We start from the raw sequence: 27899 nt of genomic DNA, 5'->3' as shown, positions 1-27899 counted from the left end.
TCTGCTGGTCTGGGATTCCATCCAGAGCCAGTGTGCTGCCGCAGGAGAAGGCCCAGAGGTAGATTCACCATGAAGCTTGCTCAGAACGTTTAGACTTCAGGGCACCTCAATCACACAGGCCCCTGTGAGTGCTGAAACTTGTACAGTGACCTAGGTGGGGAGAGAAAGCCACGTTGTGATCAAGAAGAATTTCTGCTGGTAAATTGCCCACAGTGATCTCAAATAAAAAGGATATAAATCTCCATATAAATAATAATTATTGTCTTTTTTTACTCATTCTAAATATTCTAATATTCTATTCACCTCCGTACATAAATTTGTATTTATAATCTTTGTTATTTTTCTTAAAGAAAAACTATACAATTTTATAAGCATCTAGCCCCACAACACTTGGATCTGCCCTCGGGAAGACCCATGCCCAAGCCCCCATCTCCAGAGATGATGATTTAATTGATCTAGGGCAGTGGATCTCAGCTACGGTCAACCCACCTGAGATCCATTCAGGGGATGTATCTCCTAGTCACCCGCCACTCTCCACCCCGACTCCCACCCACCAGGGGATGAAGATTTAACAATGTCTGGAAACATTTTTAGTTATCACAACTTGGGGGTGAGGGCTTGTTATTGACATCTAATGGGTAAAGACCAGGAATGCTGCTAAACATCTCACAAAGCACAGGAAAGTCCCCCACAACAAAGAATTCCCTGGCTCAAAATGTCAATGGTACCACAGCTGAGAAGCCCTGAACTAAGATGGGGTTCTGAGCCTCAGCATTTCTCAAGATCTTTCAAATCAATTAATTTGAACATACAACCCAGGTTGCGAACAAGAGTTGTACAGATAATAACAGTAGTTAACCTTTACTACTGAGTATTTACTATGTGTCATTGTTTTCAATGAATTAACTCATTTAGTCATTTAGTCTTTGGAATAAGCTTATCAGATAAGGTTGGGTTTTTTGTTGTTGTTTCTTTGTTTTTGTTTTTTTTTTTTGAGATGGAGTCTCGCTCTGTTGCCCAGGCTGGAGTGAAATGGCGTGATTTTGGCTCACTGCAAACTCTGCCTCCTGGGTTCAAGCTATTTTCCCACCTCAGCCTCTCAAGTAACTGGGATTACAGGCACGTGCCCACACCTGGCTAATTTTTGTATTTTTAGTAAAGATGGGGTTTCACCATGTTGGCCAGGCTGGTCTTGAACTCCTGACCTCAAGTGTCCACCTGCCTCAGCTTCCCCAAGTCTTGGGATTACAGGTGTGAGCCACCACACCTGGCCTCGGATTATTATTGTTCCCATTTTACAGGTGAGTAAACTGAGGTACAAAATATTAAGAAATGTGCCCTGGGATTCAAACCGAGACAGTTGGGCTCCAAAGCCTGAGCTGTTAACTAGTATTGTGTACCTGACCCTGCTTGACTGGCTTACTTCCTCCTGCTGGAGATCTCTGTGGGAGAAAGGAGGTAGAATCCCTGCCTGCTCCCATAGTGCAATTCTCTGCCCGCACCCATTACTGGGAAGCAAAAAGAAGTAGGTACAGCTGAAATGAGGAAAGAAATATAGCACCACTTGGACCTGTGTGCCAAAGGATAACCCCCGAGTTGGGGGTGTGGGCATTTGTTCCAGTTTCGCAGGTATGTCTTTGTCTAGTTCAATTTACTGGATGCAATTTCTTAAAATGAAAGTTTTATCCAGAAATGGCAGAGCCATGTTCAGGTAAGAGCTCTTAAAAAAAAATACTTTGGCCCACTAGATTATAAATCATTGTAATTGTTGCTGCCATTGCCAGCTCTAGAGCCATAATGGGCTGTATGGCAATGTACCTTTCACAGATGGCTGTCTCTAATTGAAAGCCATGCCAAACAGCTGTCAGAAATGCTGACTACCAGACTGGGGAAAGTACTGCCAAATGGGAAGAATGCAGACAAGGACTGTGGCAAAATGGTAGAAATATGTAACCGAAGATGACTCTCTCTTAATCCACTGTTATAAAATGCTTAAGCGAAAAAGGAAAGCACCAGTACACTTGAACTTCTTAGTTCAGGTCCACAAAACTGAGAGTAAGAGGACAGTTTCAGCCTTCAGTGCTGGGGATGTGGTGGGGATAAGACAAAGACACAAGCATTTCTGAAATGAAATAGGCTATAGAAAGAGGTATAATAAAAGGCTATGGAAATTCCAAACTTGGACAGGAAACTTGAGCCCCACATGAGAACCACAGCTATGGCCAACTCTGATTTCAGCCTGTTAAGATGTTGAGCAGAAAATTTGGCCTCAACTTCTGATCTACAGAAACTTAACAAATTTGAGTCGTTTTGAACTGCTAAATTCATGGCAATTTTTTTACATAGCAATAGAAAATGAATACAATGGGCCGGGCACAGTGGCTCACTCCTGTAATCCCAGCACTTTGGGAGGCCAAGGCGGGTGGATCTCCTGAGGTCAGGAGTTCAAGACCATCCTGGCTAACACGGTGAAACCCCGTCTCTACTAAAAATACAAAAAATTAGCCGGGCATGGTGGCGGGCGCCTGTAGTCACAGCTACTGGGGAGGCTGAGGCAGGAGAATGGTGTGAACCTGGGAGGCGGAGCTTGCAGTAAGCCGAGACTGCCACAGCACTCCAGCCTGGGCAACACAGCGAGACTCTCTCTCAAAAAAAAAATTAAAAAAAAAAAAAAGAAAATGAATACAATGGGCCGAGCGCGGTGGCTCACTCCTGTAATCCCAGCACTTTGGGAGGCCAAGGCGGATGGATCTCTTGAGGTCAGGAGTTCAAGACCATCCTGGCCAACATAGTGAAACCCCATCTCTACAAAAAATACAAAAAATTAGCTGGGTGTGGTGGCATGCACCTGTAATCCCAGCTACTTGGGAGGCTGAAGCAGGAGAATCGCTTGAACCAGGGAGGTGGAGGTTGCAGTGAGCTGAGATTGTGCCACTGCACTCCAGCCTGGGCAATGGAGAGAGACTCTGCCTCAAAAAAAAAAAAATAAATAAATACAATGAATTACATTGATTGATTTCTTAATGGTAAACCAACGTTACATTCTGGGATACACCCTATTTGACCATGCTGTGTTATCCTTTTATATACTGTGTTGTCTTTTTAGGCAAATTTTGATTTGCTAAAATTTTGGACAGAATTGTTTATATATGCACATGAGGGACATGGCTCCAAGTGAAAGTGATGAGAAATTTGAAGGACAAAGAAATGGAAGTAGAGACTAGGAGTGGTGGCTCATGCTTGTAATCTCAGCAATTTGGGAGGCCAAGGCAGGCAGATCATTTGACATCAGGAGTTTGAGACCAGCCTGGCTGACTTGGTAAAACCCCATCTCTACTAAAAATACAAAAAAATTAGCTGTGTGTGGTGGCGCATGCCTGTAATCCCAGCTACTTGGGAGGCTGAAGCAGGAGAATTACTTCAGCCTATGAGGTAGAAGTTGCAGTGAGCCGAGATCACACGACTGCACTCCAGCCTGGGTGACAGAGCAAGACTCTGTCTCAAAAAAAGAAATGGGAGTAAGGAAGGTGAGAGAACAATATAAGCAAAGGTGGGAAAATGTCAGAATCTGTTTGGAAACCCACCTATAGTTTAATTTGGCTGAATAACCCCATCTAGGGAGGAAGACAAGTGGTAGGAATGAGGCTGGAAGACCTAGGGAGTAGAATGCATCCTTCATTTGGGAGACACATTAAAGAGCCACTGAAAGTTGTTGGGGCACATGACTGGAGGGGGCATGCCAGCAGCAATGTATAGTTTGAAGTGTGCCAAGCAGAACCTGGAAGATGGTAGAAAAGCCCTTGCAATTGTCTGACTAGAGAACATTAGAGCTCAGGCAAGGAAGCAAAAGATGGAGGAATAAATCTAGCCCTTAGCCTTCATGTTGCTAAGCCTAGATGCTAGATTGGCCCTGAAAGTGAGAAGGCAAGCTGAGAGAAGCTCTCAACTGGGCCTTAATACAAGTAAGAAGGTTGATTGGAAGGGTGGAGTTGAAGAGAGAGAACTCTTTGGGTACCTAAAAACATCAGCATCGCTTTTCCTATTATCTGGTGTTTGCAACCAACCACTGATGCACAATCTGCAAACTGCCGATCAGCTACAGGTCCAGCTGTCCATGTTCCTGCTGGATCCAGGCCTGGTTGGGTAGGTCCCCAGAGAATACAGTTACTAATGGTGGCCTAGGAGGAGCAGCCTCCAAAACCCAGCCCAGAAGGACTCCAAGAAACGGGTTTGAGTTTGCTTTCCACTCTGGGATGGGACGTGGTTCAGCTCAATAGATGAAACACAGGAGAAGAGACAGGGGCTCAAGGAGCAAAACTGTGCTCACCCAGTAGGGGCTCAAAGCATCTCTCTTGGGTTTGTGGTCACAATGCAGAGGCTGATAGGAAGGACTTCTCTGAGGTGAGCCATCACTAGGCTTCGTACTTATCCTATCACAGAGGTTAGAAGGGAGCATAACAGCCTTGGGGAAGTGCAGCATGTTGGGTATTTATTTTATTTTATTTTATTTTTTATAGCCTTAAACACTTTATCTTTTTTTCTCTTTTTTTGTATTGATTTTTATTTTTTTGAATTTTATTTTTTTTTCAACTTTTAAGTTCGGGGTACATGTGCAGGTTTATTATATACATAAATTGCATGTAGCAAGGGTTTGTTGTACAGATTATTTTCACCCAGGTAATAAGCATAATACTTGATAGGTAGTTTTTTGATCCTCTCTCTTCTCCCACCCCCTACCTTCAAGTAGGCCCTGATGTCTGTTGTTCCCTTCTTTGTGTTCATGCGTACTCAATGTTTAGCTCCTACTTATAAGTGAGAACATGCAGTATTTGGTTTTCTGTTCCTGTGTTAGTTCACTCAGGATAATGGCCTCCAGCTTCATCCACGTTGCTGCAAAGGACATGATCTCATTCTTTGTCATGGCTGTGTAGTATTCCACTACGTATATTCACATTTTCTTTATCCAGTCTACTACTGATGGGCATTTAGGCTGATTTAATGTCTTTGCTATCGTGAATAGTGCTGTGATTAACGTACGTGTGCACGTGTCTTTATGTAACAATTTATATTATATAAAAATCTTTATGTAACAATTTATATTATATAAAAATTGTATTAAACATAAATATTAAAATATAAATTATATTAATTATATATTTATATATGTTAAATATATAAATTATATTAAAGTAACAATTTATATTACTTGGCGTATAAACCCAATAATGGGATTGCTGGGTTGAATGGTACTTCTTTTTTAAGTTCCTTTAGAAATTACCCCACTGTCGTCCACAATGGCTGAGCTAATTTATATTCCCGCCAGCCATGTATAAGCATCCTCTTTTCTCCTCAACCTCATCAGCACCTGTTTTATTAGACTTTTAAATAATAGCCAATCTGATGGGTGTGAGATGCTATCTCATTGTGGTTTTGATTTGTATTTCTCCAATAGTTAGCGATGTTGACCATTTTTTCATATGCTTGTTGGCCATGTGTATGTCTTCTTTTGAAAACTTTCTGTTCATGTCCTTTACCCACTTTTTAATGAGGTTGTTTTTTGCTTATAAATTTAAGTTACTTATAGATTCTGGACATTAGACTTTTGTCAGAGGCATAGTTTTCTCTATGGGAGGCACATATTTTCTCCCATTCTGTAGGTTGTCTGTTTATTCTGTTGATAGTTTCTTTTGCTGTGCAGAAGTTCTTTAATTTAATTAGGTCCCATTTGTCAATTTTGCTTTTGTTGCTATTGCTTTTGGTGTCTTCATCATGAAATCTTTGCCAGGTCCCATGTCCACAGTGTTATTTCCTAGATTATCATCCAGATTTTGTAGTTTTAGGTTGTACACTTAAGTCTTTAATACATCTTGAGTTGATTTTTGCATATGGCGAAAGTAAGAGGCTGGGCTTCAGTGTTCTGCATATAGCTATCAATTATCCCAGCACCATTTATTGACTAGAAAGTCCTTTCCTCACTGCTTGTTTTTGTCAACTTTGTGGAAGATCAGTTGGTTGTAAGTGTGTAGCTTTATTTCTAGGCTCTCTATTCTGTTCCATTGGTCTATGTGTCTGTTTTTGTAGTGGTACCATGCTGTTTTGGTTACTGTAGCCTTGTAGTATAGTTTGAAGTTGGGTAACGTGATGCCTTCAGCCTTATTCTTTTTGCTTTGAATTTTCTTGGCTATTCAGGCTCTTTTTTGGTTCCATATGAGTTTTAAAATAGTTTTTCCTAGTTGTTTGAAGAATGTCATTGGTAGTTTGATAGGAATAGCACTGACTCTGTAAATTGCTTTTGGCAGTATGGCCATTTTATAAATATTGATACTTTCTATCCATGAGCATGAAATGTTTTTCCATTTGTTTGTGTCATCCCTGATTTCTTTGAGCAGTGTTTAATAATTCTCCTTGTAGGGCTCTTTCACCTCCCTGGTTAGCTGTATTCCTAGGTGTTTTATTCATTTTGTGCCTATTGTGAATGGAACTGCACTCTTGATTTGGCTTTGAGATTGGATGCTGTTGGAGTAAAGAAATGCTACTGATTTTTGAACCTTGATTTTGCATCCTGAAACTTCACAGAAGTTGTTTATCAGATGTAGGTTTTCTAGGTATAGAATTTTATCATCTGCAAACAGAGATAGTTTGACTTTCTCTCTTATTATTTGGATGCCTTTTCTATCTCATGCCTGATTGCTCTGCTTAGGACTTCCAATTTTTTTCTTTTTCAACTTTTATTTTACAATCAGGGGGTACATATGCAGGATTGTTATAGAGGTATATTCCGTTATGCTGAGGTTCAGGGTATGATGGAAACTGTCATGCTGGTAGTGAGCATAGTATCCACGATATAAATAATTTTTTAGCCCTTGCCCCCATCCCTCTCTCCCCACTCTAGTAGTCCCCAGTGTCTATTGTTTCCATCCTTATGCCCATGTGTACCCATGTTTAGCAACCACTTACATATGACCATATGCAGTATTTATTTCCTATTTCTGTGTTAGTTTTCTAGGACAACGGCCTCCTCCAACGGCATCCATGGTGCTGCAAAGGACATGATTTTATTCTTTTTTATGGCTGCATAGTATTCTGTGGTATATATGTACCACTTTTTAAAAATACAATCCACCATTGTTAGGCACCTGGGTTGACTCCATATTTTTGCTTTGGAAATAGCACTGTGATGAACATAAAAGTGCATGTGTCTTTTCAGTAGAATGATTTAATTTCTTTTGAGTATATACCCAGTAATGGGATTGCTTGATTGAATGATAATGCAACTTCTAGTTCTTTGAGAAATCTCCAAACTGCTCTCCATAGTGGCTGGACTAATTTACATTACTATAACAGTATACAAGTGTCCCCTTTTCTCCACGGCCTCACCAGCGTCTGTTAGTTCTTGACTTTTTAACAAAAGCCATTCTAACTAGTATGAGATGGTAACTCATTGTGATTTTGATTTTCATTTCGCTGATGATTAGTGATGGTGAGCATTTTTACATAATTTTGCATTTTTACATAAACTTGTTGGCTGCTTGTATGTCTTCTTTTGAGAAGTGTCTGGTCAGGACATTGACTTTTGTTCTTTTGATGCATGCAAGCTCCCTGGGAGAGGCACTATATTATGAGTACATTGAGCAGCCACCCCACAATATTCTTCAGGGAACTGCCCTCTACATTCATTCTTCCTCCAAGAAAACTTTCACTTTCACCAGCAGAGGCAGGTTTCTCTAATGAAATGCTGGTTTCCTGGAAGGAGATTAGTGCATCAGTTGTTTTGATCATCTTGGGGCACAGAGAGCTTTGGGAGGGATAGAGTAAAGGACTTGGATGGATTGATGAGAGCTGAGAATGCACCTAAGAAGCTGAGCCAATGCCGTGGAGTAGGAGTATGGGAGGGTACTGGAGTGGCACTGGCACCAAGATGAGACTGCAAAGCACAGCTTTGCTTAGGGATCACTCTGTAGCTCATGTAACACTCCCTCACCTTCCCTTCTGTGGTGGTTTTGAAATATGTCTAATATAGTGACCTGCCTCCTCTTTATTACGGGCTGGACTTAGTGACTTGCTTCTAATAAAATATGACAGAGACTTATTCTATGTTACTCCTGAGACTAAGCCATAAAAGGCGTTGTGGCTTCCATCGTGGCCACTCTTTCTTGAGCCAGCTACCGTATCACAACAAAAGGTCCATGTGGCATAAAACTGAGGCATCCTTCCAACAGCTGTGTAAGTTGAAGCACCTTAGAAGTGGATCCGCAAACCCCAGCCAAGCCTTAAATGTTTGCAGCCCCTGTCAACATCCTAACTGCAACTTCCTAAGACACTTCAAGCAGAGCCACCCAGTGGAGCTGCTCTCATTTCTGACCTAAAGAAACTGTGACACATACATGTTGGTTGTGTTTGTTTGTTTTTGAGTCTTCCCAGGCTGGAGTGCAGTGGTGGGATCTCGGCTCACTACAATCTCCGCCTCCTGGATTCAAGTGATTCTCATGCCTCAGCCACCTGAGCAGCTGGGATTACAGGTGTGCACCAACACACCCTGCTAATTTTTCCATTTTTAGTAGAGACAGCATTTCCCATATTGACCAGGCTGGTCTTGAACTCCTGGCCTCAAGTGATGCATCCACCTCAGCCTCCCAAAGTGCTGGGATTGCAGGCATGCCACCTCACCCAGCCACATGTTGGTTGTTTTAAGCTACTAAATGTAGGGGTAATTTGTTACGCAGCAATATATAACTATTATACCGTCCAGCGGGTCTCAATTTAGCTGTTTCAGGTCAATGTAATTCAGTGACTCTTAGCATAGAAGAGCCTGGCAATCAAAGATTGTTGAGTAGGACCAGTCTGTATTTCACATGTAGGAAAATGAGGCTTTATCTGAATAGGGCCAAAGTGCTTTTCCTTGTTTAATTTTGTTTACCTGAAGAAATGCTTTTGAACCTGGGCATAGAAAGCTGTATGCTGCAGTGTGCAAGTGTATACAGAACGCTGAGAAGGGAAACCATTATTCAGCTGTTAAACAGCAGCTTTTTGAGCAGAAATATAAACTAGGACAGGGGACATGTTGCTCTCTGGGGGTAAATCCATGGAATATTTGTTTCCCTTAGCCTGGAGGCATCCCAAACAGAAGGACAAATCTTAAAACTGATTCTAAAAATTTTTTTTTGCTTTGCCAGAGAGTGGAGCCTCATGCACTTCCTCACATCCTGAGCTTCCATCCACCCTGATCCCAGAAGGGTGACTCTAGTTTCACACGTCTCGACAGCCACTCTTGAAAAAGGAATGAATAACCTCGCTTGATAGGAAGAAATAATTTTGAAAATGGGAGGCATTGTAGATTCTGGGATGACATTGGGTCAGTTTGTTCCTGGACCAAACACGGCTTGCTCCATCAGGTAAGCCAGTCAGTTAGCTGGGCATTCAGTGGACACATCTGGAGGCCCATTGTGGCCATCACTCTACCCATATTATAAGGGGTTGCTGACCTGAGGAGCTCTTTAACTGTGGCAGTGAGAAGTGATTGCCAGTTCGGGCTGTGACTCTGGAAGTGCTGGGGAAGGGGATAATTGCAGAAATCTTATTTCCTCCTATCTGCTCTATCATCCTTCCCCATCAGCTGGGAATGTGTGATTTAATTACCTTAGCTCTTCTCCCGGGGTGGGGTAGGGGTGGAAGGCTTGTGCATATTCAGGGGCCTCAACCTCCACAGGAGGCTTTCTTTGCTCCCTATCAGATGTGGTCCCTCCACCTTCTGAATGCTCATTCTACTGTATCTGTACCTTCATTACAACACCATAATGTCACATGTCCTTCATGCTATTGTATTATGCTCCCTTGTAGTGGATGCTGTGGTGTGCTGCCCAGATCCCCACGTTCAGGCCCAAGGCTCGCATTTTCCCAACTTCTAGGAGTGTTGCTTGCTGAAAGCTCCAGGCTCAGCTCCTTCTCAGAAATGTCCCTTCACAGAATGGAGCTGTCTTGTGTAAGGCTACTCCCCTTCCCTGGGGAAAGCCAACACTCTATGGCATTCAATGAAGGACACAGACACCTCTCCCTGGTCTCAACTTGAGACATCTCTGAAGGGCATCTCAGCTTCAGAGTGTCCCATGGAGCCCACTCAGGCTTATGTTGCATTACAGCTCAACTTACCCACCTCTGCCCACTTCCTTCAGTCACACACAGATGTCGTTTTGGGGTATACTCCCCAATAAACCTCTTGCCCCCAGTTCTCTATCTCAGACCCAGGGAACTCAACCTACACTACTCCCATTAGGCTGGAAGCATATAAAGGGCCACCTGTCAAGTCCTTTGTTATCGATTATCTACCTCCTGTACCCAGTGCTGGTACCCAGCACAGTGCTGAACAGAGTAGACCCTCTACTAACGTCTAATGAACAGAAAACAGATGATGACTTGGACAAAGACTGGGCAAGGACTTTCTACTCTCCTTCTCAAGGAGGTACTCCCTTTATATCCGAAGTCAACACTGAATATCTTACTGTCTGTAATATGAGAAATATTCACAGAGTATAGAGAATACAAAATATGTACACTCTAGGGTATTACTTGTGTAAAGTGTTTCCTGGAAAAATTCACTTTTCAAAACCTGGAGAATGTTTATTTTTAAAATCAGGAAGTGTGTCCCAGGCTGACTTTAATCTGTCTGCTTCAGGTCGGCAGGTCTCTGGGGAGTCAGGAGTGGCATCATATAAATCTGTTTTGTTGCAGGCACCCTGGCAACATTTTCTGTGTTGATGAAGAATGTCAACAACTCATTCCAGTGACTCTGCAGGCATTCTCAAAAGATCTGTCTAACTAAATTCTTTTCTTGTTCAGTTCAATGATAATTTTGCCTCACTGAATTTTAGTGGCAGTGCCTGTAACCTAATTGGTGCTGTGTTTCTGCTCTCGTGGGTACCATTCAACATTCCCAGGGAGAGGTTGCAAAGCCTTGGTTTCAGACTCCCCTGGTGGATTGGCATTTTACTCCTCTTCCGGGACTTTGACTTTCTGTTCTGCTTGATTAGCCTTACTGCCTCTGGTGCTTGAGCTGTCCTTCCTAACCACCTTCCTCCCCACAGCACAGGGGGATGTTAGAGGATGCTTGTTTGAACTGGATTATAGATTACACAAATCCAGGAGGTCAAGGTTCTTAGTTGAACTGGTTGTTAACATTTATTTTTGTATCCCCAGGATGTAGCACAGTATCTGGCTCAAAAATGCTTGATGAATGAATGAATGAACAGTCAAAGGATGACAGTTTCCTCCTCAAGACTGTGAAATACCAAAGGCAGTTCAGCCTGGCAAGTCAGTGATAATTTTCCTCATTCTTTGTAGACAAGAAGCATGAGCTGAGTTCCTTAATTCTTCCCTCAGAGCACAATTACCTTTACATACGGTCTTACCTGTACTTTTTCTTTTTTGTTTTTGTTTCAGAGATAGGGTCTCACTCTGTTGCCCAAGCTGGAGTGCAGTGGTGTGATCCTAGTTCACTGGATCCCCAAACTCCTATGTTCAAGTGACCCTCCTGCCTCAGTCTTCCTAAGTCGCTGGGACTACAGGTGTGCAGTTTTTTGTAGAGATAGGGTCTTGCTACATTGTCCAGGCTAGTCTTGAACTCCTAGGCTCAAGAGATCCTCCTGCCTTGGTCTCCCAAAGTGCTGGGGTTACAGGCATGAGCCATTGCCCTGGCCCATATTTTTTACCTTTGTAAATGCAAACACCACCACCATGTTCCACATGGGGCAGAGAATTCTTACCATGAATTATACTATTATATTTGAGCCCCACCTCCAACTACTTGCTAATCACGCTGGCCTCCCTTTACTAGACCGGCCCTGCCCCCACCTCTGAGATTTAATTCCCATCAAAGACTTCCCAGGAAGATCTGATATCTTCATCCCCAGTCCGGGCACTCTCTACCCAGCAGCTCAGCTGACAAAGACCTCTTAGTTCTCCCTTTTCTCTCTCTCTCTTTTTTAATCGAGATGGGGGGTCTCACCATCTTGCCCAGGTTGATCTCGAACTCCTGGGTTCAAGCAATCCTCTCACTTTGGCTTCCCAAATTGCTGTGATTACAACATGAGCATGACACCTGGCCAGTTCTCCCTTTTCTAACAAAAATAATTTTTTTTTTTTTTTGAGACAGAGTCTTGTTCTGTCACCCAGGCTGGAGTGCAATGGTGCAATCTCGGCTCACTGCAACCTCCACCTCCCGGAATCAAGTGATTCTTGTACCTCAGACACCTGAGTAATGAATTACATGTGCCCACCTAATTTCTGTATTTTTAGTAGAGATGGGGTTTCGCCATGTTGGCCAGGCTGGTCTTGAATTCCTGGCCTCAAGTGACCTGCCAATCTCAGCCTCCCAGAGTGCGGATTACAAGTGTGAGCAACCGCGCCTGACCTCTAACCAAAATTTCTTAATTGACAAACCCCATGCCCCATCTCAGCCCCAGGTGACTCATTCTATATTCAGTTATGTGAACATATTAGTCAGGTGAAACTCCTGTTTTGCATTTCCAGGAACCTTTCATTTGTTTTCTCTTTAAAGTGGTTTTGCATATCTCTGCTCTGATTTATCAATTTTTATTTTACTTCTTCTATTCCAAACCATGAGGTCATCCTCCCAGCTAGCCTCACTCTTCTCCACTTTGGTTTCCTCTGTGGTTCCAGCAACCTGTGGTGGTGGGCTTCCTTTTCAGTGTTTAGTGTTGTTGACTATTGTAGCTCGAGGGCACAGCCTAGGCTACAAGGTCAGTACCCCCTTGTGGGCCACCTCTGATCCACCCTCTGCCCATGCCCTTCCCTTGTTCCCCTGCTACTGCCTAACTCAACAGAGAAGCACAGAGTGCCCACCAAGGGCCAGGCACAGAGCCGCCTCCTTCAACTACAGGGTATATAGACCTAGGTGTTCCTCACCTCCAAAGCCCACAGCGAGAGAGTCATGGAAACAAACACAATGTGGTCCCTGCACTGTTGGAAAGATCCATGTAAGAGAATGGAGGGGAAGCTCCAAACTAGGAAAGAGGAAAGTGGTGTGGGGAGGCTTCCTAAGAAAGAGTAGGCCTGAGTTAGGCCTTAAAGGATCAGTAGACAATAGCCTGATGAAGATAAGGAGCAAATGTGCATTTATCATTCACCCAACATGCATGAATGATAAGTGCATTCTGAGGACCTGCCATGCGCCAGGCTGGAGACTAGCAGTGAACAAAACAGAAAGTCCCTGCCTTCATGGAGCTTTGCTACTCGTGGGAAGAGATAGAGAATAAGCAAAATAAATAAGTAAAACATAGTATGTTAGAAGGTGGTATGTGTTCTACAGAGAAAAATATATCCAGGAAAAGGATTCTGTTGTATGCATAGAAGACGGGTAATTTTAAAAATCCAGTAGTTTTAAATATGGCAGCCAGGGACTGTTATCATACGAATCCCTTTCATCTTAATTGTAGCTTTAACTATTTGCAAAGGGCTTTAGTTCTATTAGCTCATTTTATTATTAAAACCATCTTGTGAGGAGGTGAGAAAAATTAGTCTTCTGGGCTACCTGCTCTCTAAATGAACCTGCTAGGGCTGCTATAGCAAAGTACCACAAACTGGATGGCTTAATCAGCAGAATTCTGTTTTCTCACAGTTATAGAGGCCAGAAGTCCAAGATCAAAATGTGGGCCAGGGGGCTGGGCGTGGTGGCTCACGCCTGTAATCCCAGCACTTTGGGAGGCTGAGGCGGGTGGATCCCCTGAGGTCAGGAGTTCGAGACCAGCGTGGCCAACATGGTGAAACCCTGTCTCTACTAAAAATATAAAAATTAGCTGGGCATGGTGGCGGGCACTTGTAATCCCAGCTAATTGGGAGGCTGAGGCAGGACAATCACTCAAACTCTGGAGGAGGAGGTTGCAGTGAGCCAAGATCTCGCCACTGCACTCCAGCCTAGGCGACGAGCGAAACTCCATCTCAGAAAAAAAAAAATGTGGATGAGGTTCCTTCTGAGGGCCGTGAAGGAAAGATCTGTTTCCGGCCTCTCACCTTGGCTTGTAGCTGGCTGTCTTCTCCTGTGTCTTTACATTATCTTCCACTATCTTTGTGTGTCCACATTTTCCCTTCTCATAAAATACAAGCCATACCAGTATCTCACTCTGAGAGGTGACAGCCTGCTGGCAGCCCTCGCAGCTCTCGCTTGCTCTCGGAGCCTCCTCGGCCTTGGCGCCCACTCTGGCCGCGCTTGAGGAGCCCTTTGGCCCACCGCTGCACTGTGGGAGTCCCTTTCTCAGCTGGCCAAGGCCGGAGCCGGCTCCCTCAGCTTGCCGGGAGGTGTGGAGGGAGAGGCACGGGCGAGAACCGGGGCTGCGCGCGGCGCTTGCGGGCCAGCGCGAGTTCCGGGTGGGCGTGGGCTCGGCGGGTCCGCACTCGGAGCGGCCAGCTGGCCCCGCCGGCCGGGGCAGTGAGGGGCTTAGCATCTGGGCCAGCAGCTGCTGCACTCGATTTCTCGCCGGGCCTTAGCTGCCTCCGGGCGGGGCAGAGCTTGGGACCTGCAGCCCGCCACGCCTGAGCCTCCCCACGCCCCCGCCGTCGGCTCCTGGGCGGCCCCAGCCTTCCCAACAAGCCCCGCCCCCTGCTCTACGGCGCCCAGTCCCATCGACCGCCCAAGGGCTGAGGAGTGCGGGTGCACGGAGTGGGACTGGCAGGCAGCTCCACCTGCGGCCCTGGTGCGAGATCCACTGGGTGAAGCCAGCTGGGCTCCTGAGTCTGGTGGGGACTTGGAGAATCTTTATGTCTAAATAAGGGATTGTGAATGCACGAATCGGCACTCTGTATCTAGCTCAAGGTTTGTAAATGCACCAATCAGCACTCTGTGTCTAGCTCAGGGTTTGTACATACAGCAGTCTACACTCTGTACCTAGCTAATCTAGTGGGCAGGTGGAGAACTTTTGTGTCTAGCTCAGGGATTGTAAATACACCAATCAGCACCCTGTCAAAACGGACCAATCAGCTCTCTGTAAAACAGACCAATCGGCTCTCTGTAAAATGGACCAATCAGCAGGATGTGGGTGGGGCCAGATAAGAGAATAAAAGCAGGCTTCCTGAGCATGTTACCAGTGGCAACCTGGTAGGGTCCCCTTCTAAACTGTGGAAGCTTGTTCTTTCACTCTTTGTAATAAATCTTGCTGTTGCTCACTGTTTGGGTCCACACTGCCTTTATGAGGTGTAACACTCACTGGAAAGGTCTGCGGCTTCACTTCTGAAGCCAGCGAGACCACGAATCCACCGGGAGAAACGAACAACTCCAGGCGTGCAGCCTTAAGAGCTGTAACACCGTGAAGGTCTACAGCTTTACTCCTGAGCCAGCGAGACCACGAACCCACCAGAAGGAAACTTCGAACACATCCGAACATCAGAAGGAACAAACTCCGGACAGGCCACCTTTAAGAACTGGAACACTCACGGCGAAGGTCCGCAGCTTCATTCTTCAAGTCAGTGAGACCAAGAAGCCACTAATTCCGGACCCAACTGGATTAGGGCCCACCCCAATGACCTCATTTTAACTTGGTTACCTCTATGAAGAGTCTGTAGTCGAATAAGGTCACAGTCTGAGGTACAGGAAGTTAGGAGGATTTCAACATATGAACTTAAGGGGAGGGGGAAACATTCAACCTATAATACCCCCCCAGTGACTTTGAACTTAGGTTTCACAGCTCGTGCTGGCTCACTCAGTGAGGCTAGAGGCCTGCAATAGCCTATGCTACACATGAGGGCCTGATGATTCCCAAACCTGCTTACCTTCAATTATTTATCCAGGAATGAAGGGGCTTTACATACAGGGTCCTACCTTACTCATTCAGAAAGCCATATCTTTTTTTAAAATTTTAATTTTTAGAGATAGGGCCACATTCAGTCACCCAGGCTGGAGTGCCGTGGTGCAATCATAGCTTACTCTCGAACTCCTGGACTCAGGTGATCCTCCCATGTTCGCCTCCAGAGTAGCTAGGACTATAGGCATGAGCCACCATGCCTGGCTAATTTTTGTATTTTTTTTGTAGAGATGGGATTTTGCCGTGTTTCCCAAATCAGACTCTAACTCCTGGCCTCAAACTGTCTTCCTACCTTGGCCTCCCAAAGTGCTAGGATCACAGGTGTGAACTACCATGCCCAACCAAAAGCCAAATAGTTTTATTCTTTAAAAGGACTCAACAAATCTAGGTTGAGTTATATGTTGTTTCCTTTCGGACTCATAGAGTAATCCTGAAAAGTCCTGTAGCAGCTTAAAGATAAGCAAGGCCTGAGCAAGCTACTGAAGCAGGAACTGAGAAACTGAACGGAAAGAACCAGAGAGGAAAGGAACAAATCCAGAGGCATGTGGACCCAAGGAGAAGGAAGGAGAGAGTTGAGGAAAGAAAAAAGAGGTCAGGGAGTCAGGACATCTCAGAAACTCACTCTTTTTTCTGGAGATTGCAGTAACACACGCAAATGTGTTTGGAGAGGTTAAAGTGTTACACAATTGTAAAGTGTTATTTTCTAAGGTAGAGTTACCTGGGTATTGCAGTCTTTGGAGATGGGTGCTGCTAGGTTTTCTGGCAGACTGCTTCCCAGTCTTTCTTTTGTCTAGATTTTAAGGTAAAATATCATAACGCTTCTGTGAATTGCTGACATTCACCTTTGTTGCTTTGAGGAAGTTGCTTCTTTTAAATTAGCAAGGGTGAAATCTTCTAATTCACAGTAGCCTCTGTACTAACCTAACTGGTGGTGTCAGGTTGGAATGCTTAGCTTTTGCCTGAAGTCCTGACATAACTCTTATAGTAGAAAGCAAGAGAGTTGAAACAAATGTCTCCGGTTCTCACTTCTCATGTCTCTGAGTCTAAGACCCCTGCATATAACAAACAATTCAGTTGCATTCCAATGCCTTTTAACCAGTCTTTTTTTTTTTTTTTTTTTTTGGTGGGGGCTGGAGGGGGATGGGGTCTTACTGTGTTGTGCAGGCTGGAGTGCAATGGTGCGATAATGGATTACTGCAGCCTCGACCTCCTGGGCTCAAGAGATCCTCCCGCTTTAGCATCCCAAGTAGCTGGTGTGCAAACCACCACACCCAGCTAATTTTTTCATATTTTTTGTAGAGACAGGGTTTTGCCATGTTATGCAGGCTGGTCTTGAATTCCTGGGCTCAGGTGATACCCCTGCCTCTGCCTCCCAAAGTGCTGGAATTAGAGGCATGAGCCACCACACCTGGCCCCAACCAACGATTCTAAAATGCTACCCAAGACCTACCTGACGGGCTTCAAACTGACCCAAGAAAGCAGGTCTTCCCTTTAGGATGAACTACTGTAAATAATTATTTTTAGGAAGAGCTATTTACAAATTCATCCACACTCATTTTTATGTACATCTAAGACCTACTTACTAAAAGCTTGCTAAGTGAATGACTACAGGTTAACCCAGTTTGGAATTTATAAATAAAAGTCAGTGTGCTACCAAATTTTATTGAGGTTTGTGATTTTGTATTCCTCTGAGAAGTTTGGCCTCTGGAGAAAGCGTGGCCCGACACTGTTGGAGCTTTGCCCATCCCTGGCATTGTGTGGACAGGTGCTTTATCATCAGTCTGCCATCAGTGTTGTTTGTCGTGTGTGGATCAAGGTCTCCAATTGCTGACATTCTTGCTTCTAATTGTAATTTACTGTTAATTTAGCTTCATCATTATCAAGTCAGTTGGGATTTGTTTGAAGCTTAAGGTGACCAGTGATATATCTTTGTTTTAATTGTATTTTTGGCCTTTAATTTTCTGGTAATTATACCGAAAGACAATTATGCATTGCAATTTGAATATGAATCATTTATGCCTCGATCGCGAAAGCACAAGTACAACTAATCCCCCCTCCCAAGATACTTTACATTGACGCCTCAATAGTATGCTTGCATTATGTTTCCACTTGTATGTGAGAAAGGGTGGAGCAAATTGACTGTGGGTTATTCTGCCCAGCTTAAAGTGGCCTAGAATAGGAAAAAGAAAAGATTGAAAACCACTTTTTTAGACTCTAGGAAACAACAGAATGTACTGCACACTTTGCAAGTAGCTTGCAAATGGCACGTGAAAATTCATTTCCCTTGGCAGATGCATGGGAAATAAATATCCATACTGAACCTTTTGCCAGCCCCTACCAGCCACAGGCTCACGGTGATTATAGCAGAAGTAATGGAGGCCAACTGGTCAGGCAGCAGAGCTGAGATGGGGAATAAGGGAGGGAAGTGGGACTTCTTGGAACAAAGGTTTCAGGGCAACTGCACCAACAACGCCATGCTCTGCAAACAGTGGCAACAGCTCACAGCAGTAAGTTTCTGTTCAGGGTTGTACGGGTTGCTGGTCACACATCCGTAAATGGTCAGTGCCCACAAAAGCCTGAAACAGCTTTGGTCATTTTGGGGTTTTTTTGGGCATCCAAGTATGCAGGAATCTCCCCCTACCCCAAACTGGGCCTGGAATGCCTCAGCCACAATTTGTTCTCAAATACTTTCTCCCCTGTGTATCCCAGTGAATTATATTTGCATCTTTATTATATTATAGCATTATGTTCTGTCTTGCTTTATAGTTGTATAAAGGTCTAACTCTCCTTGCAGGCGTTGTTACTTTGGGGCAGGACCAGGTTTAACCCATTTTTGGGAGCTGGCAAGTACCAGCTTCGGAGCTGGGGGATCGGAAAGACCGGGTATGAATCCTGACTCTCCAGTGCTCTCCACGTGACTTTTGGACAATGTGCTTCTCTGAGCCTTGACTACTTCATAGGATTGCTGTGAGGATGGAAGGAATCTATTAGGACTGTCTGTGTTCTAAGTAATAAAAACCAAACTCAAACCAGCTTACAGACACACACACACGCACACACACACACACACACAAATTTATTCACAGAGGTATTGCTAGTTTACAACAGAATTTAGAGACTAAAATAGAGTTGTCAGGGTTGGATGGATGGATAGATAGATAGATACATAGATAGAAACATGTATCTCAATTTATCTTTCTCTCTTCACACACACATACTTCTTTCTGTGTGTTGCCCTTATTTTCTCCTACTACAAATGAGCTTCCTCCATACAAAGGGTGGCAATGGTTGCAAATAGTTTCAGTTTATGTTTTTATTTTTTAAATTTTGAGATGGGGTCTTGCTATTTTGACCAGGCTGATCTCAAACTCCTGACCTCAAGCATTTCTCCCATCTCGGCCTCCCAAAGTGCTGGGGTTACAGGCATGAGCCACTGCACACAGCCTAATTTCAGTGTTTTAAAAAATAGAGATAAGGTCTCAATCTGTTGCCCAGACTGGAGTGCAGTGGCGCAATCACAGCTCACTGCTGCCTCGAACTCTTAAGCTCAAGCAGTCCTCCTGCCTCAGCCTTTGGAGTAGCTGGGACTACAGGTGCATGCCACTTTAGTTTTATTTAATTTCTCCTTAGCAACCCCAGAGGGAAGGAGGGCTCCTCTTTCCCAGTATCCATATATATAAGCCCAAGGAAGGCTCTGATTGGCCAGATCTGGGCTGAGGCAAGAAGGGTTTTGTGATTAGCAGTCCCATTAGAATCATTGAGAATGGGGAGAGGAAATTTCCTAGAGGACAGGGTATTTGTAAATGTTGTTACCAAAAAATAAGGATTTGGGAGCAGGAGTAGATTTGGGCAGATAAAAGCCACCATCTATTTCAATTGATGGGATACCATATGTAAGGCTATAATGCCTGGGATCTAAATAGACACAAACTGGGCCACTTGTTTCTTCCTTCTTTCGTCAACCCCCAGTCACTCTGTTCTTAGTGCCTCCTACCTCCTTCCTTAAATATCTTCCAGCCACACCCAGAGTCATTTCTGAGACTGTTGGGAAACTCTAGCCAAAGGGGACCAAAAAGACCCTGTCCCTCTGCACAGCCTCTAGGAGCAAGAGAAAAATGTGCCTTAGTTCTGGAAAGAAAGAAGTTTTCCGGGGAAATCAGAAAGCTGTAGTTGAAAAGAAAAAAAAGAGCCTGAGAAGCCACTATGAGGCCTATTCTCTTAGCACTTGAGGGATTATGGGCTGGGACACAAGTCCCATTAGAATCGGTGGCAGTGTTCAGAGAGGTGCCAATAGAATGACAAGCAGGATTTCTTTTCTTTCTCTTCCTCCTCCCGGTTCCTTCTTCTCTCACTCCTCTTCTCCCTCTCCTCTGTTCCTCCTTCTTGTCATCCCTCCCCTTCCCTCTTCCTCTCCTCTGCTGTTTTCACAGTATCAGATCCCTCCAGACAAGTCCTTTCCCCTGCCAGACCTTCAGCCCTGAAAGGCCACAGTCCAGGGCTAAGGTGTTTGAACACTAAACAAAGAGTCATAAGCCCAGGCCCAGATAAGGCACAGCTGGGGGCATTGTAGGTCTCAGCCCAGTAACCTGTTCCATTAGGCTTTTCTGTGAGTCGGTGGCAGAGGACACTGTTGGGGAAGATGGTTGTTGATAGACTAGGATTCTTCTGAGCCCTCCTCAGCATGGCACAAGTGTGGCCCTGACAATGGCTTCAGTGCCAGGAGGAATCATCTCCCTCAGGACTGGGAGAAGTCAACACCTCAGCAAAGATTTGTGCTGAGTCCTTGTTTTTCGTTTGTTTGTTTGTTTGTTTTCCCATTCAGAGTATATTCCAAGAAGACCAAGGATGCAAAGAAGGAAGGAATATATGGTTCCTAAGTTCTTGGCCATAATTGGGGGCTAACTGGTACAGGAGGTTGGACACAGGAGAAAGTCAGCGATGGTTAAGGACCCCCTTCTGTGCGGTTGTGATGTATAGGAAGAGAATGAGATGTGGAATCAGATCTGAATGTAATGCCTGACTCAACTACGCACATACGGTGTGACCTTGGACAAGTCACTTAGCCCCTCCATGCCTGTTTCCTCATCTGAAAAAATGAGGACAATAAGACTTCATGCGGTTGCAGTCAGGATGAAAGGAGCAAATACCTATTAGTATGCCATTCCATTTCCCTGGGTCTACTGCCCTCCCCAGGAAGCTGGCGAGTGTATTTTTACAAGTTCATGCCCTGGAATTCGATAGAGTTCGATCAAAATCCCCAGTCTTAACTGCATAGAGAGCTACTTAAGAATGAAATGATGAGATGTCAGGGATTTGCTTCAAAATGAATAGGGGTGTTGCAGAAACAAGATGGGCCATGAGTTGATAATGGTTGAAGTTAGGTGCTGGATACATTAGGATTTGTATGTCTAAAATCTGTACAAATCTGTACAAATCTGCCTGCTTTGTATATACAGTGGGCTCTTCAGATCTGTGGGTTCCACATCCTTGGATTCTGCATCCATGGATTCAACTGAGGATCAAAAATATTGGAAAAAATTGCATCTCTGCTGAACATGTACAGACTTATTTTATTTTATCTTATTTATTGTTTTTAGAGATGGGGGTCTCTCTGTGCTGGCCAGGCTGGACTCAAACTCCTGGGCTTAAATAATCCTGCCATCTCAGTTTCCCACATAGCTGGGACTACAGGCCCATGGCTTGCAGATTTTTTTCCTTGTCATTATTCCCTAGACAATACAGTATAACAACTATTTACACAGCATTTACATTGTATCAGGTATTACAAGTAATCTAGAGATGATTTAAAGAGGATGTGCATATGTTGTATGCAAATACTAGCTATTTTGTATCAGGGATTTGATCATCTGTGGATTTTGGTCTCTGCTGGGGTCCTGGAACCAATCCCCCAAGGATACCGAGGGACAACCATACAGGCAGTTCTCAATTTGCATGGCTCCAATCTGCATGGATTTCAGTTGCCATGGTTTAGTTAAATAACATCAGTCACCCCACAACACAGTTCAGATTTCAGTTTCCACGGTATATTAATGTGAGTAATTGCATAAAGTACAAACTTGGCTGCTGGCGCTTCAGTCCCCAAATCACTGTGTAAATAACAGATGCACATCGTGATCAGTGGTCAGTCACATCACTTCTTTCAAAGTCTGTCGGTTGATGGTTGGTCACTGCCCACCTGTGGTTCAGTTCACACACAGACAGGAGCACATTTCATGTTGCCTCCTTGTCTCCTAGTGATAAACCCATGACATTTTCCCAAAAAAATGGATATTTTTTTTTGGGAAACTGGCCAGAAAGAAAGAAAATGTACCAAACAAATGAAAATTGATAACAATAGCAGTGAAATTCGAGACAAACACAAATAGAATTATAGGAGAAAATTCTGAACCATGGGAATGTCGACACTGCCACTGTTCAAGACTCTGTGTATGTAGCTAGGGGAGCTAGTGACGTCAACGTAAATGGGGAAAGTAAAGAGGATGAAGATGTCCCAGAGGAAGTGACACTGGTGGAAAAAACCTTCACATTAACCCATTTATGCCTGAGGATGCAATTTTTTGAATTTTTTGAATTTTGAAAATCAGACCTTGGCAATGACCTTGAGCAGTAGGGTGTATAAGATAACTCCCACATGCTTAGCGTTCCAGTAATGGAACACTAGGCATAAATGGGCACACTTGGAGGTGTTTTACATCATTGAAAGTGCAAAAGATAAAATGCTGGAAGCTGATCCAAATTCGGCTGATCCAAAATGTGACAATAAGCTAAGACATAAAAAAGATGCTCACTCCATATCATACATTAAACAATGAGAAGGCAAGCACTGTTCAAATTATCCGGATACATTTTTTACAAAGAAATGAAACACCTATTTTCAATGTTTCTAATGTTTTAAATTATAGTGTACTAAATAAATATTGGGTTTTTAAAATAATTTTTTCATTTCCCTATACATTTACAACTGCAAGTAAGAGCATTTTTAATGCTTGACAAACATTTTTAAAGGTCACGAAACAATTTTAATTTTCCCCATTGATTATTACAAATTGTTTGCATGGCCATTTTCACAGTCTTGCACTACTGTAGAAAGCGAGGAATGCCATCCTAATTTGAAATTTGAATATGAAATTTTTTTTTCAAATCCCCATTCAACCACTTTCTTTTTTTTTTTTTTTTTTTTTTGAGACGGAGCCATCGCTCTGTCACCCAGGCTGGAGTGCAGTGGCGCAATCTCGGCTCACTGCAAGCTCTGCCTCCCGGGTTCGCGCCATTCTCCTGCCTCAGCCTCCTGAGTAGCTGGGACTACAGGCGCCTGCCACCACACCTGGCTAATTTTTTGTATTTTTAGTAGAGACAGGGTTTCATCGTGTTAGCCAGGATGGTCTCAATCTCCTGACGTCGTGATCCGCCCGCCTCGGCCTCCCAAAGTGCTGGGATTACAGGCGTGAGCCACTATGCCCGGCCCTCAACCACTTTCTTATGAGAGTCATTTAACCCTTCCATGCCTCAGTTTCTTCATCTGTCAAATGTAGATAAATTATACCCTCTTCAACTGGTTGTTGTGAAGATTTAACAAGTTAATACTTGCCAAGTGAAAGTAAAGGGTGAAAGGTATAAATAAAACAAGTAATGTTGGCTGCTATTTTATGTATACATCTGAACCAGATGGAGATAGAATACACTAAGTGGTCAGAGAGTGCCGGTGTTTTATAATCATCACCACTGCCACCAGCAGCTGCCTCACAGCTCCTCCCCTTTGCAGATGTCCTTAAAGTGCTGCCTTGAGTACCACACAGTACTCTGTTCAGCACAGCTCATTTTCTCTAGGAATTTCCATTTCTGGATAAACACATATTGATGTTGACCAGTGTTTCTTAACCTTTTCTTCATGATCACCCCTCTCTAGGAAGCTGCTTTAGGCATTTTTTTTTCCTAATCATCTTTCTTATGAAATGTTAATATTATAGACATATGGTATATCTGTTAATGTACCTATGTATATTTCTGTTTTACACATAAAAAGAGTAAAATCTTCATTGAACCATTTATTTGCCTGCCTGGGGGAATATCACTGCCACTGAGAATATATGATGTAGATGGAAATTTAGTAGACATGTTGATTGCCTCCTCAAACCTCTCCTCTCCCACCTCCTCACAACTTCTGCCCCACCCCCAGTCCTCTGGTTTCTTTTCTCTTCTTTCTAAGAGAGAACTAATTTCTTTCTTTTTTTTTTTTTTTTGTTTTTGTTTTTGAGACAGAATCTCACTCTGTTGCCCAGGCTGGAGTGCAGTGGCTTGATCTCAGCTCACTGCAGCCTCTGCCTCCCGAGTTCAAGCAATTATCTTGCCTCAGTTTCCTGAGTAACTGGGATCACAGATGCCCACCACCACACCCAGCTAATTTTGTATTTTTAGTAGAGACAGGATTTCACCATGTTGGCCAGGCTGGTCTCGAACTCCTGACCTCAGGTGATCCACCCGCTTCAGCCTCCCAAGGTGCTGGGATTACAGGCGTGAGCCACCGCGCCCGGCCCCTAATTTATTGTTGTCTTGAACCCATTGTCTTCCACGTGGTCATGAACTTTGCTAAATCAATTAAGCAATATCTCATTCTCTTTGCTAATGATTGATTAAGAATAGGTGTATAACACAATTCTGGGCAACAGAATGTGAGGGCAGATTAGCCATCGTTTCTTGTTGTTGTTGTTGTTGTTGTGTTAATGAAAAAAGGTGGGGTTGGTGGCGGCGAGCTCAGTGGCTCACAACTGAAATCCCAGCACTTTGGAAGGCTGATGTGGGGGAATCGCTTGAGCTCAGAGATCGAGACCAGCCTGGGCAACATGGCGAAACCTTGTCTGTATAAACAATTACAAAAATAAATAAATAAATGAGCTGGGCTTGGTGGCACCTGCCTATAGTCCCAGCTACTTGGAAGGCTGAGATGGGAAGACCCCATCTCAAAAAAAAAAAAAAGGTCAAACTTGAAGAGGTGGCCTACCTTTTCCCCACAGATGTTGTCAGGTCTTGATGTGTTGACTTGAACTCTGGTTGCTATCTTTTGTCTATCAGGAGAGTTTGCTTAAGGGCCTGACATGCTGAAGATACAAAATGGGAAATAATCAGGGTTCTTAATGATGCTGAGTTGCTGACTCACTGAATTAATCAACCCTGGAACTGACCACGTTGGGACTTGTTTGTTTATTTGTTTGTTTGTTTGTTTTTGTTTTTGTTTTGAGGTGGAGTCTCACTCTGTCACCAGGCTGGAGTGCAGTGGCCTGATCTTGGCTCACTGCAACCTCCGCCTCCTGGGTTCAAGCAATTCTCCTACCTCAGCCTCCTGAGTAGCTGGGATCACAGGCACCTGCCACCACACCTGGCTAATTTTTGTATTTTTAGTAGAAACAGGGTTTCACCATGTTGGCCAGACTGGTCATGAACTCCTGGCCTCAAGTGATCCACCTGCCTCAGCCTTCAAAAGTTCTGGGATTGTAGGCCTGAGCCACTATAAGCCCAGCTGGGACTTCTTGTTATATGAGGTGATACTTTTTCCTTATTGCTTTGGCTTGCTGAGTCAGGGTTTCCAGTTACTTGTAGCCAAAAAGATCCCAGGTATTATGGGGAAAAAAGAGCTATGGACAACAAAAGAATTTTGAACAAATATATTAATAAAAAGTCAAAGCATTTGTGTGAATTGAGGATTGCTGCATTTTGGAGACAAAGACTGGAAAATGTCTTCTTTCTTCTATTCCTGAGCAACCTTTGCCATATTCATAGCTTCAGCTCCCAGATTCTGGAATAACTGGGTTTGAATCCTACTCATCCATTGACGAGCTGAATGGCCTTGGTAAGTTACCTTTTCGAGTGCCAGATTCCTTTTTAGTAAAATTAAGACATGATTCTCTGTACTGCATTATGAAAGTTAAAAGAAATAATACAAATAAAATGCTTAGAACAAATCTGACATCTATGTAGTATTTAATATATGACAGTTCATTTCTCTTATGCTAATGGCTTCCAACTCTGCCTCTCAAGGTCTGTCTGCTCCCAAATTTTCTTCAGATATTTTCACTTGGATGTTTCCATATTGCTACACATTTAACTCATGCCCTACTTCCCCTCCCTGTGTTCTCAGGTGAGCTGGGAGCAGGCAGGAGCCCCACCCTCCCAAGCACAGCTTCAGCCACCCAAGTCGTGGCTGCAGACCTGGGCCTACTTGTGCTCTTGGGAGTGCTGGGAGCAGGCAGGAGCTCTGCCCTCCGGTTGCAGCTACAGTCACCGAAAATCATAGCTGTGGACCCATGTATTTCATTCCACAGAGCATACAGGAACCCTCCCCCCTGGGTGCAGCTACAGCCATCCAAGCTGGGGCTGCAGAGCTGGGCATCTCCGCACTCTTGGGGGCCTGGGAAAGCCCCCTCCCCCCATAGGCTCAGAGGTGTCTGCTCCTGCTGCCTGGTCTCTCCCACTCCTGGCACCTGATCTGATCTCGGAGCAAGGTTGGGGCTGAGCCCAGGTGCTGTCGCACCTAGCTGGGTGTGCACACACTTGGGGCAGTGCTGACATGACAGCCCCCTGCCAGCTTGGCCCCTTCCAGACTTTGGGCACCAACAAGCATGCGAGGGAAGCCTGGGTGGGTCTGAGGGCAGCTCAGCATTGGCCTGCAGGTGCTCCTTGGCGCGAACAGCCTGGGCGTCATTGGCAGTGGGAGGCAAATAGGCTCCTGGGTGGAAGAGGGTGGGTCCCTGGTGAGGCCTCACCTTCAGGCCAGGGAGGGCTTGAAGGCTGGGGGCCGGGCTGCCAGTCCCCACAAACCAGAGTGGGAACTTGTGGTGCTTTTTCTGAGCCCACCCATGGCCACCCATGGACCAACTGATGCTCACTTCCTCACCTCTGAGGCCCATGAAATCTCCCAGCTCAGCCAGAGCTGAGCAGATGTCAGGATGATCAGCTGCAGAGAGGAGCTACACACTCCAGGGCCTCCTCTCTGCTGAGAGCAGCAGATGGCAGGATGACCAGCTGCAGAGTGGAGCTACCCATACCAGGGCCTCCTCTCTACTGACAGCTGCAGATGTTGGGACAACCAGCTGCAGAGAGGAGCTACCTACTCACTCCAGGGCCTTCTTTCTACTGAGAGCAGCAGACATCAGGATGACCAGCTGCAGAGAGGAGCTACCCACTCCAGGGTCTCCTCTGAGCTGTCACTCAATAAAGCTTATCTTCTCCGTACTCACCCTCCACTTGTCCACATATCTCATTCTTCCTGGAGCAGGACAAGAACTCAGGAACTGCCAAGTGACAGGGCTCAAAGAGCTATCACATAAACAGGACTGAAACACACCTCTTGCTCACCATGTTGCAGGTGAAGAGAAGGTGAGAATAGCTGTGGTCCTTTGGGGAGCCCAGACTTTGGAGCTCCTTGAGCCAAGGCTGTCACTCCCTCTTTGGGGCCCTGTGATTCCTGGAGTCTCCAAGCTTCCAGGCACCACTGTGTTCCCCAGTGGCAGCTGTGAGAAGCTGTTTGCAGTGCGCCTGGTCCAGCCGCAGCCTTGCAGAGAGCCGGTGCCCATGCTGGCACCTGGAGCTGCCTGCCCCACTGCAGCAGCCAGTGTGCCTCACTGTGCGCCGTGGCCAGACCCCACACTCACTTGCTCACACATCCCTCACTACTGCACACCTGGCTTGCCCTTGGCAGGTGTGGGATACAGGCCAGTAGTATGAGCCAAGTGCAACCTGCCAGGCCGAGTGGATGGAACAAGCCCAGCAGGCCTGAGCAAAACTCAAGCAAAAGCACCAACAGTCACAGAGGTTTCTGGTCAGAAAAGTGACACCCCAAGGATCCTGCAACAAATGTATTTCTATTTTTGTATCTTTCAAAAATGCATCTATCACAGCCCAGCTCCTTGATCCCTCAGGTGCTATAAACAGCCTTCTTCTCTAGTTTCTCAAAGCACTTCGTAGCTCTCATATCACTTTTTCATTATGAGTAAATTACAGCCCTGTCTTCCCCTCTAAACTGTAAACTTCTTGCAAATTGAAACTGTAATGGATATTTATTGGAAGATGACATAGTAT

General features: G+C 44.7%; 1 pseudogene; it reads right to left on the bottom strand.

Moving 5' to 3' along the window:
• LOC129035272 (syncytin-1-like) overlaps positions 1 to 26689 on the bottom strand; it is a 45665-nt pseudogene extending 18976 nt beyond the window's left edge.
• Between the last annotated feature and the right edge of the window lie 1210 nt (positions 26690 to 27899).

This window comes from Pongo pygmaeus, chromosome 1 (assembly GCF_028885625.2).
Source record: "Pongo pygmaeus isolate AG05252 chromosome 1, NHGRI_mPonPyg2-v2.0_pri, whole genome shotgun sequence".
Taxonomy (NCBI): Eukaryota; Metazoa; Chordata; class Mammalia; order Primates; family Hominidae; genus Pongo; species Pongo pygmaeus.
The sequence above is the reverse complement of the archived record's forward strand: the minus strand, read 5'-3'. Positions and strand labels throughout refer to the sequence as shown.